The 18,966-nt window shown below is 41.3% G+C and overlaps 1 protein-coding gene across 1 annotated transcript in view; it reads left to right on the top strand.

The window, feature by feature from the left end:
- Positions 1 to 4,785: 4,785 nt before the first annotated feature.
- The window catches only part of LOC124015176 (protein ELFN1-like), a 94,600-nt gene continuing 80,419 nt past the window's right edge, over positions 4,786 to 18,966 (top strand). Inside the window, exon 1 of the mRNA XM_046330181.1 lies at positions 4,786 to 5,190. The gene's annotated coding sequence lies outside the window, so the exon portion shown is untranslated. The remainder of the gene's footprint in view (positions 5,191 to 18,966) is intronic.

Raw genomic sequence — 18,966 nt, 5'->3', positions numbered from 1 at the left:
CCTCCATGCTTTACGGTGGGAAATACACACGTGGAGATCATCCGTTCACCCACACCGAGTCTCACAAAGGCACAGCGGTTGGAACCAAAAATCTAAAATTTGGACTCCAGAGCAAAGGACAAATTCCCACTGGTCTATTGTCCATTGCTCGTGTTTTTTCTGGCCCAGGCAAGTCTCTTCTTCTTATTGGTGTCCTTAAGTTGTGGTTTCTTTGCAGCAATTCGACCATGAAGGCCTGATTCACACAGTCTCCTCTGAACAGTTGATGTTGAGATGTGTCTGTTACTTGGACTCTGTGAAGCATTTATTTGGGTGCAATTTCTGAGACTGGTAACTCTGCAGCAGAGGTAACTTTGGGTCTTCCATTCCTGTGGCAGTTCTCATGAGAGCCAGTTTCATCATAGTGCTTAATGGCTTTTGCGACTGCACTTGAAGAAACATTCAAAGTTCTTGAAATTTTCCGTATTGACTGACCTTCATGTCTTAAAGTAAAGATGGACTGTCGTTTCTCATTGCTTATCTGAGCTGTTCGTACCATAATATGGACCTGGTCTTTTACCAAATAGGGCGATCTTCTGTATACCCCCCTACCTTGTCGCAACAAAACTGATGGGCTCAAACGCATTATGAAGGAAATAAATTCCACAAATTAACTTTTAACAAGGCACATCTGTTATTTGAAATGATTTCCAGGTGACTACCTCATGAAGCTGGTTGAGAGAATGACAAGACTGTGCAAAGCTGTCATCAAGGCAAAGGGTGGCTACTTTGAAGAATCTCAAATATTAAATGTATTTTGGTTTAACACTTTTTTGGTTACTACATGATTCCATGTGTGTTATTTCAAAGTTTGTATGTATTCACTATTATTCTACAATGTAGAAAATAGTAAAAATCAAGAAAAACCCTCGGATGACTAGGTGTGTCCAAACTTTTGACTGGTACCTCTAAGTTATTTTGTCCCAATACTTTTGATCTCCTAAAATGGGGGACTATGTACAAAAAGTGCTGTAATTTCTAAACGGTTCACCCGATATGGTTGAAAATACACTTAAATTAAAGCTGTCAGTCCGCACTTTAACCTCAGAGTATCATATTGAGTGATAGTTGATTTCACGAAAATGGGAATGTTTGGGGAATGTTTTGTGGTGGTTTGTTACATATGTTGTGCACAACGTTTCAGTGGATGTTAGGAGAACATTGGGATTTTTTTCCTAACATCCACTGAAACGTTGTGCACAACGTCTGTAACAAACCACCACAGAACATTCCCCAAACGTTATCGCTAGGTTTCCAGGTAAAGAACAGACAAAATGTGTTCTGAAAACACATCAGACAAACGTTTTATACAAATATTCTAGAATCATCAACACAACTGGACAGTTTTTGTGTAAGGAGAGAACATTTGCCGCAACCTGAAGGTTTTGGGAACTATCACATAATGTTAGATATTTTTGAGACATGATTTCCATTGCACTCGTTAGATGGTCTGGAGTCTGCAATGTTATTTTCAGGTTAGAGTACACATTCATGTTCTATTAAAAGCCCTGTCAGTGTCAAACAACGATATGCTTTGGTTATATTATTTCTTTACGGATCTGGATTAATAGCTTTATCTAGCTTGATCTACACTTCCATTCGTATTTACATATTAACAAAGACAAAACATTATTTTACGCCTATGAATACTGTCGTACTAGGCCAGTGCATAATTCATGTGATTTTCATAAGAAGAAGAAGGAAACGTCAGGACAGCAGAGCAATACGTTATCCTCACTGACTCTACTGAGCAATACCGATTTAGGTTTGGATCAACTGCATTACTTGGGTTGGTCCTTTAAGTGAAATACAAGTTTGAAAATGTCCATGGTTATGCCCCTTTGTAGAGAAAGACCCTCCTTTTAATCTGTTCAATTTTTTTTTATCCGGTGAGATTTCCATTCCTAAAAAGAGGCCTTTTGGTCACAGGGCTCAAACCCTCTAATCCTCTAAACATGGATTTAGTCAATCCAGTTTAGACAATACGCAATACCGTGGGGCAATGAAATCAAATATCACTCATTTAACATTTAGAAAAGGGCAAATAACGTTTTTGGTTGCTCCCACGCTTTTACGACGAGACAATCCCATCCACTTCAAAAACCCGAATCAATACATTCTCCACTGGGCTATATCAAAGGCGTCGTAGTACTTCATCTGTTACACCGGATTAATGCTTTAACGCGGAGACAATGACAACCATGTTACAGGGGGTGTTTAAACAAACATTTCAAACAACCTCCGAGTTGATGGGATCTCATTTACCTTGACGCAACACCATCAATAGGAGAGCTGCTGCAGTAGGCGTCTGTTCGTCTGTCCCACCGCCCAGATGTTAAGATGGATCTGGAGCATTCAGTGTCAGCAGATGCTCCATTATACCAACTGCGACTCACCATGTCCTGCCCTGAATTATAACTAGCCCTGTCGTCTCTTCTCCTCAGCCCCAAACAGGCTTAGCCAGTAAATGGAGGATTTGAATAAATAACACCCGACATTCCCACCTATTGGCCTGCTTCGCCTTCTTTCCCCAAAACTCCATTTACTGACATTAAAATATTCTCTTTTGCATTGAAAGCTACTTAAAATATTTAATGTTGGCTTTACATTTATTTTTATTTTATTTATCCGTTATTTTACCAGGTAAGTTGACTGAGAACACATCCTCACTTGCAGCAACCACCTGGGGAATAGTTACAGGGGAGAGGGATGAATGAGCCAATTGTAAATTGGGGATTATTAGTAGACCGTGATGGCTTGAGGGCCAGATCGGGAATTTAGCCAGGACACCGGGGTTAACACCCATACTCTTACGATAAGTGCCATGGGATCATTAATGACCTCAGAGAGTCAGGACACCCGTTTAATGTCCCATCCGAAAGACAGCACCCTACACAGGGCATTGGGATATTTTTTTAGACCAGAGGAAAGAGTGCTCCTACTGGCCCTCCAACACCACTTCCAGCAGCATCTGGTCTCCCATCCAGGAACTAACCAGGACCAACCCTGTTTAGCTTCAGAAGCAAGCCAGCAGTGGTATGCAGGGTGGTATGCTGCTGGCAGGTATGCCTAACAAGCAGTTATTCCTAGAACCTGTACTGTATTCCCCAGTGCATCTTGGTGTCAATGTCTATGAACATATCAAAGAACTGTGGACAACATGCCATGGTATTGTCATTTTCCCCTTTACTTCACTGCTTCACTGCCTCAGAAATCAATCCCATTTGTTCCGTCACAGAAGAAAACAGAATCAGTATAGAAAAAAACAGGAACAGAAAGTTCCTGTTCATATGATGTTTCATTTGAAACTGTTCAGATCCAGATACACTAGCATTGACATCTACTTCTTCATTCATCTGATGTTAGTGCCATGTTTACTGTTAGCTGCCCTGCTGACTTTGGTTGACAGTCCATTCACTTTGGTTATGATCAAAGGCATTTTTTTGTGGGAAATAAATTAACATTGAAAAGATACAGCACAGCTCCTGTATTGTAGGTTTTGATGGACTGTGCAGTGATAACAAACAGAATTGGGTATGTTGTTTGTGGTTGTTTGTGATTAGTGTGTGTGTGTGGGGGGGGGGGGGCAGAAGTCATCCCAAGTTCAACCTAGGCAGGTTACAACCTAAATTAATTAGTGCTGCCTCTAGAAACAGAATAAATTATTTTTACTGGAGGCCAAGGGAGGATGGAGGAATAACCCAAATGTCTCAGAGAGAGAGAGAGCAGTAGCCCCTGATGCCTGACTGAGGAGTGGGGCGTGTGGAGCTGCTGCACCAGGCCCAAAGACATCCAGGCAGCTAGGCAGCACTGCAACAGCCAGGGCCAGGGAAACCCAGCACAGCACAGCAGCAGGCCTCCCCCCAGTATCATAAAGATATTAGTGAGAGTGACACTGTGCTCCTGCCAACCCCAGTGCTGCAGCAGCAGAACCATGCTGCCCGGCCGTCCGCCTGCCTATGTCCAGAGCCTGAGTGCTGCAATGAGACAGGGGCAATGCAGCCTCCTGCGCCAGCTCCTCACAAGCCCTCTCCCTCACTCTGACAGACAAGCATCTGCAGCCTGGCCAGCCGGCCACACCGGTCATCCCCCATCCAGCCTACGTCACCATAGAGGACATCAGGCTGCACTCTCTATAAATCAAATGTAAGAGCTCTCATGGGCATCAACGGCTGCCAATATCCAGCTTCAGGAGTTGAACGACCTGTGGTTGTTATGGCATGGCCCAAGTAATACTGGGTGGTCTTAATGTACAGTTCATTTCAACGTCTTTATATCAATTTCAATACATTTGTGTTTGTATTTTGGAAAGCTATACCAGCTTATCTTTCTGCCAAGTTGACAAAATTAAGCAAAAAATTATGTAATTGATTTATAAAAAATATATACTAATTGCAAAACAGTCCCTTTAAGTATTTAGTCAAATAATGTGCCTCCGTTTGAATAAGTGCCATGTGTGCATACAAGTGAACCATGCCTATCAACATTATCTTGATGAAGTTCCACCATAGAACAAATCTTTTTCTACATGAACATGTTGTGAGGCCAGGTTAAATATGTAGGCCCTATGATATATATGGCTGATCTATACTATATTTAGAGGTGCAGTGGCACACTTCAACAAAAGGATTTACAATTAGCCTTCAGACTGTGTTGAACTCCACCATTTATAGACGTGCGGTGACAAACAATCTTATTATGAGATTTATCTTCACCCCAACTGGGTTTGAGGATCAACATGCTTCTTCTCCTGTCTCATAGTTCTCCACTGAGCTTCCCAACTGAAATAATAACCCGCCGATTATGGTTAAAACGTGGTGTCAGCCGCGATATGATTGAAAAAATGAGCCCTGTCGCGGCATAATGGAAACTCCCGACTCCTGTTCGGAAATACATAAAGGCAAGGAGTGAAAGAGATTTCGATCAGGGCTCTCTGGCTTAAATTAATCACTCACTGTTTAATGGATCTTTGAGGCTTGTGCTTGACGCAGTGAGGAGCTGCGTTTCTTGTATTCCGAGACCAACAGGACCCTGGATTTTTCATCAGAAACCTGCTGCCTCCTTGAAAATGTCTTGGGGTTCATGGTGACATAGGGTTCCAGTTTTTGATCGGGAAAGGCTAGAGGGATTCTGCTCCGCTGTTGTAAGCAGGTAAGCGCTTAAATGTTTCTGGTTAGTGGAGGAATGCTGTACTCTATCTAATACGCTTCAATGCCGCAGTAGACACAATGCGACTTAATTCTCTAACATATTCAACGTACACGTTGTAGTCGTGTCTTTAAATATCGGCACAGTACATTGAAAGTGAAACGATGTAAAAGTGATTGCGTGTTATTAGCGAGAATAGTTTTCACACATGAGCCACATTCCAATGGCGACGTGTGTTAGCAACACATTGTAGCATATCACTTATCCTTGAGTTAGCTGTAGAAAATGTAGACCTGGTTTGAAGTTGCATATGCATGCGTAAAACTTAAACACATTTTGCACATGCCTTTATGATGACATGCATAGTTTAAGTGGTTTGGAATGTGTTTATTTTATCAGTGAACGAACACATCTAGGTATTTAAACTGTAGCACGTTAAAAAATAATATTCACGTAGAGTGGTTTCTAAGTTATTTGATATAGCTAGGTTTATAATAATCTGTCCCATATAGAGAAATACACAACCATATTGACTAAATAGAAAATCAGGGTTGCCATCCTCCAAACATCTTTATCTTATCTAATTTAATGTTCATTGTATGTAATATGCAATTGTAATGCAAATGTAAAAAGGGACGCCAACATTGAAGTAGCCACTATTGTCTGAAATGCATTTCAGCACCATGGACAGCGAACGGACCCTCTTTACCGCTAGAGTTCGCCTTGAACCATAGAAGATATTTTTCTCTCATGGCTTCCCTCCATGGGGTTTCTGAGAATTATATGACAACTGTGTTACTTTCCTATTTAATTAAATTATGAACAATTTGCTAAATGTACACTAGTGCGCAGATCCTTGCTGACGTCAAGGCGACACCTTATCGGATAATTTCTCAGCGGTCTTAAACGTTCAGAATTTGAGTTTGCGTGCAGGATTGTAGGTTACAGAATAAGCAACATACGGTATGACATCCAGAGTACAGCCCGATGTGCTAGGCGCGCCAGGTCCGTGAGGACACGAGGAACTGACCCAGTCAACAGGGCTAATCTGTACCGGTGAGTCTACATGACATACCCTACAGTACACATAAATACTTAGCCTGCTGTAACATATTGCTGCACCATGTGCAGTTAAACATCGCGGGTATAATTAATCGGTGACTATGTAGACTCTTAGTTGCATGCCTCTGAGCATGGTAATACATTTTGTAATTCATGTGAAATAAGGGTTTGTGACGTATATAAACACCCAGGCAGGCTAAGTTAGGGTACGGATTTATCCCTATAAAAGTGACATCAGATGATTGAATTATCTCAGAGATTTTGGATTGCAGTTGATTTTATTCAACGACTAAATATTTGTTTTTATCCTGTGATTCATATCCGTCGTCACATAATTCATACGGTTGAAGTCAGACCCATACAAACAACAATATGACCCTCTATGGATATAGGCAGAGCTAGTGTATGGGGCAGGGGGTGCAGCCTACATCTCCTTGGTTGAAAATAAGGCGTCTTTGCTATTCATCTTGTATGCAAATGTATATTGTATAGCCTAGGTGTTTGTAAATATTGTTTACAAATATTGTTGCAATATCTTTCTTACACGTCTTTTTTCTGTGCAAATCTTCTTTTTTTATTTTTTTTTATTTTTATCTTTTTTTTTTTACCAATATGCAAATATTGTATATTACATTATTTTTGTGGATCAACTGCACCATTTGATGAATGTGTGGCATTGATAATGACATTCTAAATTGATTCACGATATTGAGTAGGCCTTATTTGCATGAGTGCTGAGAAAGTGTGGTTCGCTTACAAAGGTTGCCATGACAAGAGCCTAATGCTCAGCTGATACTCAGCCAAACATATTACGACAACAGCTTGAGCTGTTGCGTATAGTGGTGCGTAAACCCTCGGCTTACACAGTTGACAAGTAAAATAAAAGGTATACTCACCTGTTACGCGCTCACCTGGCACATGGCACAAGTGCATTGTATCAATATGTTGAACGAAACATGTATACATAAAGACAGTAGGGTACGAAGACAATAATTAAAACCAATCTATGTTTTTTTCTTCCTATTGTTTACCCCTCATTTCCATGACACCATTTACTTTCCACGTCTTTGTAAATAGTGGTGGGATGAGCAACCTAACTTGATGTTTGCAGCTAAACCGTGAGAGTTTTGACGATTTTAAAACATCCTCACACAGTTTCATAGCTACTGTCGCTGGAGCTTTGCCTCACATTAGCATCCCGCATCTCCTTCTCCTGTCCCCGTCTTTCTTATCTTGATTATGCAGCTTGATGATTGAGTCAGCTATTTTGTATGCAAGTTGCCTTAGCTTGGTTATTTGTGGAAGAGAGTGAGATCGTGCTGCGGATACTGAAAATAATTACAGCTTCTCATGACGGCAAGGAGTGGAGGAGACGAAGCTGTCCTGATCGATATTGCCATTGGAAAAAGACATACAGTACCTTCAGAAAGTATTCACACCCCTTGACGTTATTCCACATGTAGTTGTGTTACAGCCTGAATTTAAAATGGATTACATTTTGATTTTGTGTCACAGGTCTACACACAATATCCCATCATGTCAAAGTGGAATTAGGTTTTTTGAAATGTTTACTAAGTAACGAAAATGAAAAGATTGAGTCAGTAAGTATTCAACCCCTTTGGTATGGTAAGGCTAAATACGTTCAGGAGTGAACATTTGCAATAATAGTGTTTAACATGATTTTGCACCGCACGCATACAATTATCTGTAAAGTCCCTGAATCTGTGTTTGTGAATTTCAAACACCGATTCAACCACACAGACCGGGGAGGTTTTCCAATGGCTTGCAAAGAAGGGCACCTATTGGTAGAATAAAAGCAGACATTGAATATCCCTTTGATCATGATGAAATTATTAATTACACTTTGGATGGTGTATCAATACACCCAATCACTACAAAGATACAGGTGTCCATCCTAACTCAGTTGCCGGAGAGGAAGGAAACGCTCTGGGATTTCACCATGAGGCCAATGGTGATTTTAAAACAGTTACAGAGTTTAATGGCTGTGATAGGACAAAACTGAGGATGGATCAACAACAATGTAGTTAGTTCACAACACTAACCTAAATGACAGAGTTAAAAGAAGGAAGCCTGTACAGAATAAAATATTACAAAACATGCATTGTGTTTGCAACAAGGCACAAGTCGCAGTTGTAAATGAGAACTTGTTCTCATCTGGCCTACCTGGTTAAATAAAGGTGAAATAAATACAGAAAACAAAACAGAAAACTCAAGTAAAACTGCAACAAAATGTGGCAAACAAATCAACTTTTTTTATCCTCAATACAAAGCGTTATGTTTGGGGAAATCTAACACAAGAAATTCACTGGGTACCACTCTTCATATTTTCCAGCATGGTGGTGGCTGCATCACGTTATGGGTATGCTTGTGATCGCCAGGGGCTAAGGAGTTTTTTTAGGATAAAAATAAACCGAATACAGCTATAAGCACAGGCAAAATCCTAGAGGAAAATCTGGTTCAGTCTGCTTTCCAACAGACACTGGGAGACAAATAGACCTTTCAGCAGGACAATAACCTAAAATACCAGGCCAAATCTACACTGGAGTTGCTTACCAACACAACATCGAATATTCCTGAGTGGCCTAGTTACAGTTTTGACTTAAATCGGCATTCAAATCTATGGCAAGACTTGAAAATGTCTGTCTAGCAGAAATCAACACTCAACTTGACGGAGCTTGAAGAATTTAAAGAATAATAATGGGGAAACATTTTACAATCCAGGTGTGCAACGCACTTAGAGACTTACCCAGGAAGACTTACAGCTGTAATCGCCACCAATGGTGCTTCCACAAGGTATTGACTTAGGGGTGTGAATACTTATGTAAAGATAAAATATATATTTCATCCATTTTGAATTCAGGCTGAAACACAACAAAATGTGAAATAAGTCAGTGGGTATGAATACTTTCTGAAGACACTGTAAGTAGTGATGCTGATGCTGATGATGATGAGGAGGTGGAGGAGGAGGAGGAGGAGGAGGAGGAGGAGGAGTCTACTGGTGGTGATAGGTTGTCAATGTAGTTGTCGAACTAAAGTAAACTCGTGCATAACTTTGCGAAGACATAGTACATTTAATCCGGCATGGTAACTGATGATTTCCTGGACAAAGCAACAAAGCATTATTCTCTTGTTGGAAAAAAAGTGATAAAAAGTACTACACAATAAGGAATCATACTGAAGATGTACAAAAACATGACTGTCTTGTGGGAGGCATCCATGCTTTGTTTCAGAATTGTTTGCAGTAGATGCCCTGCATGTTGTAGAGAACTTACCTAAGCATGACATACTGGCGTGCTCAAACCCAGATGCTCTGGGTAAATGGTTAACAATGTGTAAAGTGTAATCAAAGAGACCAGTCATGCTTTGTGGACAGAGCTAAGAAACATATGGTAGAACAGCATGCCAAAATCTGCAGTTACAATACCACAATACTGTAGCGGCCCCAGCATCCGTACGACATCAGTATCCTCCTCAATAGGGCCTCTTAGTGGAATGTCTTAAGCTTCTACAAACTCTACGCAGGCGCAAGATTCGGTATTGCAATGTCGTTTTTCGTCACAAAAGGGGAAGCTCCTTGTAATACCTGAAGATTGAGAGTGAGACATGCCTTATTTGACATGGAGAGGGGGGAAGCTAAAAAGGCTAGCTAGCTTGCTATGTTTTTAGCCAGGCTAAAGTCATCTAGCCAGACTGCCAACTAAACTCGACAAAAAAAGAAACAGAACAGCATCCTCTCACTTTCAACTGTGTTTATCTTCAGCAAACTTAACATGTGTAAATATTTGTATGAACATAACAAGATTCAACAACTGAGGCATAAACTGCACAAGTTCCACAGACATGTCACTAACATAAATTGAATACTGTGTCCCTGAACAAAGGGGGGGTCAAAATCAAAAGTAACTGTCAGTATCTGGTGTGGCCACCAGCTGCATGCAGTGCATCTCCTCCTCATGGACTGCACCAGATTTGGCCATTCTTGCTGTGAGATGTTACCCCACTCTTCCACCAAGGCACCTGCAAGTTCTCAGACATTTCTGGGGGAATGGCCCTAGCCCTCACCCTCCGATCCAACAGGTCCCACACGGGCTCAATGGGATTGAGACCCGGGCTCTTCGCTGGCCATGGCAGAACACTGACATTCCTGTCTTGCAGGAAATCACGCACAAAATGAGCAGTCTGGCTGATGGCATTGTCATTCTGGAGGGTCATGTCAGTATGAGCCTGCAGGAAGGGTGAGGGAGGAGGATGAGGGAGGAGGATGTCTTCATGAATTGTTTGGTATGTATGGTGTATGGTTCATTGAACAAGCATGGGAAACCGTGTTTAAACCCTTTACAATGAAGATCTGTGAAGTTAATTGGATTTTTATGAATTATCTTTGAAAGACAGGGTCCTGAAAAAGGGACGTTTCTTTTTTTGTAGTAACATTTTGGTGTTGGATTGGCAGCTGCGAGGTCATGGAGTCCCATTTGGTCTAACCCAGAAGTGGGTTGGTGCCGCTGTGAGAGCATCAGTACGGGGCCTTGGCCTGAGGGACCATCACGCAGAGAAGCATAGGACCTGCAGCGATCACAGCCTCAATACAACACCAACGATCTTGTGAAGAGGTTAAGACCTGTTGGTATTATAGTTTATAGTACTGATGACTTTGAGTCCAGTTATGGCTACAATATGATGTCATGAGTAGTGTTTGCATTGAGTATTGACTAGTATGTGGACAAACCAAGAGGTTTTGAGTGAGACCAGCATTGTCCAAGTCAGCCTCATCACCAAGAGGTGTCTTGGTAAATTATGCAATAACACCGGTTGGAATCTATAAGAATCAAATAATTTCTTTCCATATTAATGTAGGGGGCATAATACCTTATGTGCTTTACTTCATGTTTCATCTCATCTCATACAGATGAGGAATAGGATTAGGCCTGCTATGGAAAATAGATATCTGAGATGCTATCATGTCAAACGTGTTACATGGCAGGATTATGAGAAAAGTTGCGTGCAATTGTGAAATGATCATCTTTCAAATTCAGACAAGATCATTAAATGGCACATGTGAGGGAAGTGTCTGTGGTACTAATAAGATATCAGCTTGAAGTAGCACATGTGCTGCAATTCCTCCCTCTCCTTTGGGATAACAAGTATCCCACTGGGCACACTATGTCATTTCAACGTGGGTAATTGGGCCATATTTGGTTGAGATGTCGATCAATGAAATTACAACCTATATTCACCCATTCAAAAAGACAGCCAAAAGATAGTTGAATTTCCAATGTGTATTCACTCTGTGTATTCACTCTGTGTATTCACTCTGTGTATTCCCTCTTCTTTCAACCATCTAAAAGCCCAACCAAATTCAAATGGAAAACAATGTCGGATTTGTGGTTTAGCTGTCACCCAAATGTCTATCCCTGTGCTTTCAACCATTATATAAACCAATAATTAAATTTGAAATCAACCAGCGCTTGAAACCCTAGGCCTATTGTATTGTCTATTTCTGGTTGAATTCTGGGTTGAAATGAAACAATTGCTGTTGATGACTTTTGCAAATGCTATATAGGCCTAAATAGCATCATTGATGATATACTGTAAGTGATCAAATATGGTCACGTTTCATTTGCTCTGTTAAAACCTACCTTATGGAATGACTTTGACAGCAACCGTGAATCTATTTAGTTTTAAATGTTAGAGCTCTCAACAATTATTCTCACAATAGCACATTGGCAATGGTCAGTGACACATATCTTAGGTTAACAGCGCTGGGCTTGGTTAACAACCTGGATGGGCTTGGTTAACAACCTGGATGGGCTTGGTTAACAACCTGGATGGGCTTGATTAACAACCTGGATGGGCTTGGTTAACAACCTGGATGGGCTTGATTAACAACCTGGATGGGCTTGGTTAACAACCTGGATGGGCTTGGTTAACAACCTGGATGGGCTTGGTTAACAACCTGGTTAACAACCTGGATGGGCTTGGTTAACAACCTGGATGGGCTTGGTTAACAACCTGGATGGGCTTGGTTAACAACCTGGATGGGCTTGGTTAACAACCTGGATGGGCTTGGTTAACAACCTGGATGGGCTTGATTAACAACCTGGATGGGCTTGGTTAACAACCTGGATGGGCTTGATTAACAACCTGGATGGGCTTGGTTAACAACCTGGATGGGCTTGGTTAACAACCTGGATGGGCTTGGTTAACAACCTGGATGGGCTTGGTTAACAACCTGGATGGGCTTGGTTAACAACCTGGATGGGCTTGGTTAACAACCTGGATGGGCTTGGTTAACAACCTGGATGGGCTTGGTTAACAACCTGGATGGGAGAGCAAAGGGTCACTGAAGATATATCAATTCTCTTGTAGGACTTATTTATTTTCTGATAGTGAATATAGTGCTTAAGATCTGACCTGTGTTTTAAAAGGTGAACATTAAATATATTTGATAAAAGGTTTGTCCACGCTGATATTTGGTTACCATGATGACATAATCACCCTCAAAACAAGTTTCACCCTCAAAACAACCGCTTTGATGACTTTTTCAAATCCCATGTATTTTCCACGCAGATTCCATGTCACAATACGTTGACACATTCCATTGAAACAATTTTGATTCAACCAGTTTTTGTACCCAGCGGGATGTGCCTTTTGATAAATGTATCTCATTAACATAAATGATTGGTGAATGAAATTGTAAATGTTGACAGTGTTTAAAACCCCTCCATTATAGTCAACATCACACCCTGCCTCTTGTCATTTAAAGACAATGAACACTGTGACACAGGCATTGTACCACACTGTGGTGGCATATGCTAGACTGAGCCACAGTTCTGTAGTCAAAATGCATCCGTTTAAATTAAAGGTGAGATTCCAGTTTGCAAATCCCAACTGAAGAAACTGCGTAGTTCTATACTGTAAAAAACAAGTTCAACATTTCATTGAAACATGGAGGGTCTATAAATGCCTCCGAGTTGAAGGACGTTTGTCATAAAGACATTGTCTGAATTGTATCTCGGGACAATTGATATCCAAAATAAAGTCTATTGACAGTCCCTGAGCATTCAGTGGCAAGAAACAATATGACTGAAGGTTGAGGACTTTCTGTATCTAATGGAGCCTGGAAATTGCAGATAAGCTGGAAATACAAAGCTGATGTCCTAAAGCTGGATGGTTGCCCTTGGGTCCTGTTGTATTTCAATTCTGCAAAGCAAAGATGGCACAATTGCCGAGATAGTATCTTTTAGAAAGCATACAAAATGGCATTTGCAAGCTTCACCTTGAATCAGCAGCTTGTTTGACTCATTAACTGTGTATGGCGTTTACTGAGCTGTGACCTGGACCCGTCTCAAGAAGAAATGTGTTGGCGTTTACTTAGGAGACTTTATTGAAGGTGGCAGAGATGGCCATTTAGATCCCGGATACATCTAGAAACTAATGGGACCAGATGATGCAAAGCATATTTTGTACTTGAGAAAAGTTTGCTTCCAGTGTCAGTTTCAGAGTGTTGTCGGGTTGACGATTAAGTGCTGTCTCCAGTTCACAAAGGTCGAATTTCCTCAAGCTCACTGTTGTTTAAAAGCAGTCGAGCCCCTGATCATGCCGTACCACCCTGCTGAAGAAGAGTGTCCATTTGAAAAGGAGACAGATACATTATAATAGGAGTCTAATTGTTGAGAAGTTTTCCTTCGCAGGGGTTGGCTCGGTTGGTCACAACTCATATACGAGTGCACAAAGATGAAAATCGTTCTGGTGCGCCAGGCATGTAGTTCCTCAGCCTCATGCTGACTGATTTATGACGGAAGAAAACCTTTAGCAAACAAGCATCACACAAGTGGCACGGCAGCGAGGCATATTGAACGTCCCTCTCCCCCTCCCCCGTCCCCCTCTCCCTTGCCATCTTCTCTGCAAAGTAATTACAGGGCAGGGCTACAAAATACCACGGGGGCTGTATACCTGCAGGCTGCAGCACCACACGGGTTGATGAATATCCTGCGCATGAGAACCCATTAAAACGGGCGATACATAACGGGTTTGTCAATGTGCTCACTTCAGAGGCTTTCTTATTGATCTGGCTTTATTGAGTGAGTGTACGAGAAACAGTATTTCCTTCACTGAATTACATACTCTTGGATGGCGGAATATGCATACGAGGCACACTGCAGAAATTCAGGGTGAAAGGTCAACCGCATAATACAGAGGAAAGATAAAGCAATGTATGTACATGCCAAGAAACTGTCAGAAATAGTAACAATAATAGCAAATGTATTCTATTAAAAACATATCCAATCAGGCATAACAACACAACATCATCTTTTTTGTTTACTTGTTTTAAAAACCTGTCAAAAACATTTTTTCTTCAATACGTTATACAGTTGTCCTACCAATACATTTACAAATGACATGAACATTGCCGTTTTGAAACAGCACACTGTCTGTGAAGTCTCTGGCCGAATACATTGTTTGTGTCAATGTGTTATGCATATCAGATGATAGGAAAAGCTAAAGAAGTTGAAGCCAAATATATTGATGTTGTTCATATTGTTTAGTTGTATAGCAAAATATGTGTTCCACTAGGTATGATGCTTGAGTCTATCATTCACACTTAAGTGATTAGACTGGTTGCAAGGGGACTGGACACTACTGCAAAATGTGAGGTGGGACCAATGCACACGCACACGCACGCACGCACGCACACACGCACGCACGCACGCACGCACGCACGCACGCACGCACGCACGCACACACACACACACACACACACACACACACACACACACACACACACACACACACACACACTCATGAAAAGGTTGGATACCAGACACTTGAATTAGAACCTCTGTGAAAAATATATTTCACAACGGTTTAGATGGTACAATGATTCTCTATACTATACTTGCTTGTTTTGTCACATAAACTGAAATTAAGCTAATTTTACAACCACAAAAAAGGTGAACTATCAGTAAGTCTTAAAAAAATGTACATTTAGAAATGCAGTGAATTTGCTATGTCTTACTTCAGGTAAATATATATGTATATAAGTTTAAAACCCTTTAGATGAGATTGGATTCATAATAGTTTATGTAATAGATCATTAAGATAAACACTTGCCTACCTAGAGGGAGTTTCCATACAGAGTTCCATCACAGTGCAGGTGGGTGATTCACTTTGCAGTAATGACTGAGGTTCCGGCAGAGAGGTGAGTGTGCACTGCCCAACCCTGTGCTGCATGTTTTAACTATAGCCGCTTCAAGCCGTGCAAGTGCCAAACCCTCCTCACCATAATCAATACTTATCTCTCTCTCTCTTTGAATGTCAAGTGATCACATTGCCTCAGATCTGCCCCTGTGCATGCTAATCGCTGTGGATAGATGCTTGTCTTTTCCTGAGAGAGATTCTATGATTGACAGTGCTTTCAGTATTTATGTGAATTATTAAGAGATCAAATGCAATGTGAAATCCATGCAATAGCACATGTCTTTGTGGTGTTCAGTATGGATCTATATGTGTGGGCTTTTGATGATTCACACCCTGTAAAGCAATTGGTAGTTGTTTTTTAGAATGCAGAGCATTACTCCCATTGGTATGTACAGCCAAACAGCTGAGACAACAGGTATGTTTTAAAAAGTGAAGAAGTGAAGTCAATGGAACAGGTGGGATTTGATGGAGACAGCCACACTGCCATCTGCAATGAAATGCTTCCTGCCTCTTGGAATGGATTGTCTAATGCCCTGCTTATCTAATTAATAACGTGCTTGTCTGCTAAACAGACATGGAAAAGTTGACAAAACATGAACGTTACACACTGTAATTCTGTCAATTCTACCGTGGGAAATCAAGAGAGCGAAGGAGAAACCGAATTGAAAGGAACTCATTGCCTTAGAGGAATAGTCCAAATTGGCGCCGCCGCAGCACAGCAGCAGACAGACGCAGCACTATTTCCCCCCTTTTGATATCATGTAGCTGCACTCCCACCTATATGTAAGGCTGATTTACACACGTTGAGTCTGGCTTGTTTATCGGGACAAATTATGCTTCCGCCCCGTCTGACAAATCCCAAACGGGTTATTCTTGCAACCTCCGTTCTGCATCTTTGCACGGCCATCGCTGATGGGTAATCTGGCGCCTGTGGCTATGAAGAAAACACTCTCCCTTTGATTTCAGAAGATTTCTTATCTCCCCCGTCGTCAGGGAATGACAGGTAATGCTTTACCCATGAGGGGTCGTGGACAGAAGATTGACTTAGTTCGTTGCCCTGCACGTTGAAGTGCCAACAGAGGAATTCAAGGATAACTCCGGGTCATTAAAAGTCAGGAGGTTTCAAAGATGTTGATTCCTTGGGGACAGTGGTCACAAAACAACGTTATTTCACCCTTCTTCCACGAAGCTGTGCCACATCAAGGTCTCTGACATCTTAATATGAATCGTGTGATTTGCTATATTTAAAGAGTTGCAGTTGATCCTAGATGGAACACATCCTTTTGTATCATAGTGTTTTATTATCAGTTAAGCATTTAACTGGATTAGTGTGATGCGTTTTCCTAATGAAGAGTAATGCTACACAGGTGGCTGTTGGTGATGAACCATTTCATCCAATGGCAAATGCTTGATACCTCCAAAAGGCCACCGTGCGGCTGTCGAGGCAGAGTGCTTTAATCTGGCAACAAAAAAAGAGAATAAATCATCAGCATCTGCTGTGCGAGGGTTAAGCCCAGCATCTGTTAAATTACTGGGAGCCCTCTGGTGTAGAAGGTCTAAGTGGTTTTCCCTCTCTCTTAAAAATGGATCCCCAAACAAAACAAAACTTTGATTCATGAATATTCATTTGGAGCACCATCAATAGTGTCTGTCCCGGGGTCCAGTGAGGTGTTTGGATGGGCGTGTGGCTAGATGAGCACCCCTCTGATGGATGAGGTGAGGTAGGAGACATGGCAGTGAACAGTGGTGACAGTCATCAGTCATAGGTAATGTGAGCAGGGTTAGTGAAGCATGTTGAGCCTCTATGAGCAACCTTTGACCTCAGACATAGCATCAGTAACCACAGTGTCACACCAGACGAGAGAACGGGGATGACACTTGACATCAATGCCTACGTCGTTTGAAGAAAGATGATTGATAACTTACAAAGCCATGGACAGGGAGCTACTTTTTCTTGTGCGACATCCACGTTCTCAATTCAGCCCCATTTTTAGGCGCACCATTTAGGACCCAAAGTCCCTTTTTAAGGTAGTGAGGTAATTAAGCCAAATGTATTTTAAATTCTATTGACTGCAGACTGTGAAGCAGCTGTAGCTTTAATCCAGCTCTTTTAAGGGTCTCTAAGCACTTATGTCAAGATGCACCATAAATCAACATTTTGGCCTGCTGAGGCTTCGCAATTACCTAAGCTCAAGTATTGATTCATAATTAAAGACTATTAGAGATTTAAAATCATTCATGCAATGTCCGCATTAGGAGTTAAGATAATCCCTGTTCCCTCCTCCTCCCACTGCACACCCAGACCCCACCCCCTCTTTATGGACATCTCTATATACATTTATTGGTAGTATTATCCATGTTTTTACTATATTTTTTATTTTGTTATTTCGAATGCATTGTTGGAGTTTGGCGCTCAAGAATGACATCTGTCACTCTGTACATGCGACTATTAAACTAATCTAATCGAATCTAAACTCAGGATTTCCATCAGTATTACTGGAGGAATCTAATGGATTGTCAACAAGAGAGTGAAGAGATGGCATTGTTACCATAGGAACTGCCTCTAAACATACTAGCATCTACTCATTAAAATGTGCCAGTATTCACACCGTTTTCCAGCCACAGTGTATGATAACAATTATGTTGGAGAGCATGCTTTACTTACTGGCCCTCCCTGTTCCTTAGACTGTATGTATGGAAAACATGTCATTACATTATAAGGTAGTGGTCTTTCAACTGCTTTTACTATTGGTAGCGCATATGAAATAAAACATGATTTGCATATTGATTTGTTTGTAGAACAGTAGTGCTGTCCTGATTTTCAGTGCTGTCAAGTATTGTGTGTGTTGAAATCCTTGAATTAAAAAATAAATAATCTAACTTCGTTTTGGAATAACGTAATCCTTTTTTGTCCCAATTTAGAAGCAGTTTCTGTTGTCACTATTGTTTTGTCTGAGATCTTTAAGAGGATGTTGACCACAGCCTAGTCATTTCCAAAGAAGTGGCCGCCCAGATGATGATCGATTGCAGAGTAATGAAGGTGGACACAGAATTGGGCTTTCAGGGCAACAGCTTCACACAGCAACACCAAATGAATTAAATACATTTAGCTCATTATATGTTGTGTGCCCTGAGCAATGAAGTCGATCCCTTGTCGTGCCAAGCTTGGAGAGTGCCGTTGCACGGAGCCATGCATCATGATTCAGATCAGACTCTAGATTCCTCTGAGAAGTTGCAGTGCCTAGTGAAAGCCTACCCACCCCTTGCACAGTCTTCACGTTTTGCTGACGTACAATTTTACGTTTACCGATGTACACAAAATCAAATCAAATCGAATCAAATTTATTTATACAGCCCTTCGTACATCAGCTGATATCTCAAAGTGCTGTACAGAAACCCAGCCTAAAACCCCAAACAGCAAGCAATGCAGGTGTAGAAGCACGGTGGCTAGGAAAAACTCCCTAGAAAGGACAAAACCTAGGAAGAAACCTAGAGAGG

This window comes from Oncorhynchus gorbuscha, linkage group LG26, assembly GCF_021184085.1.
Source record: "Oncorhynchus gorbuscha isolate QuinsamMale2020 ecotype Even-year linkage group LG26, OgorEven_v1.0, whole genome shotgun sequence".
In the NCBI taxonomy this organism is placed as follows: domain Eukaryota; kingdom Metazoa; phylum Chordata; class Actinopteri; order Salmoniformes; family Salmonidae; genus Oncorhynchus; species Oncorhynchus gorbuscha.
Note: the sequence above shows the minus strand (reverse complement) of the source record. Positions and strands in the feature narration are given on the sequence as shown.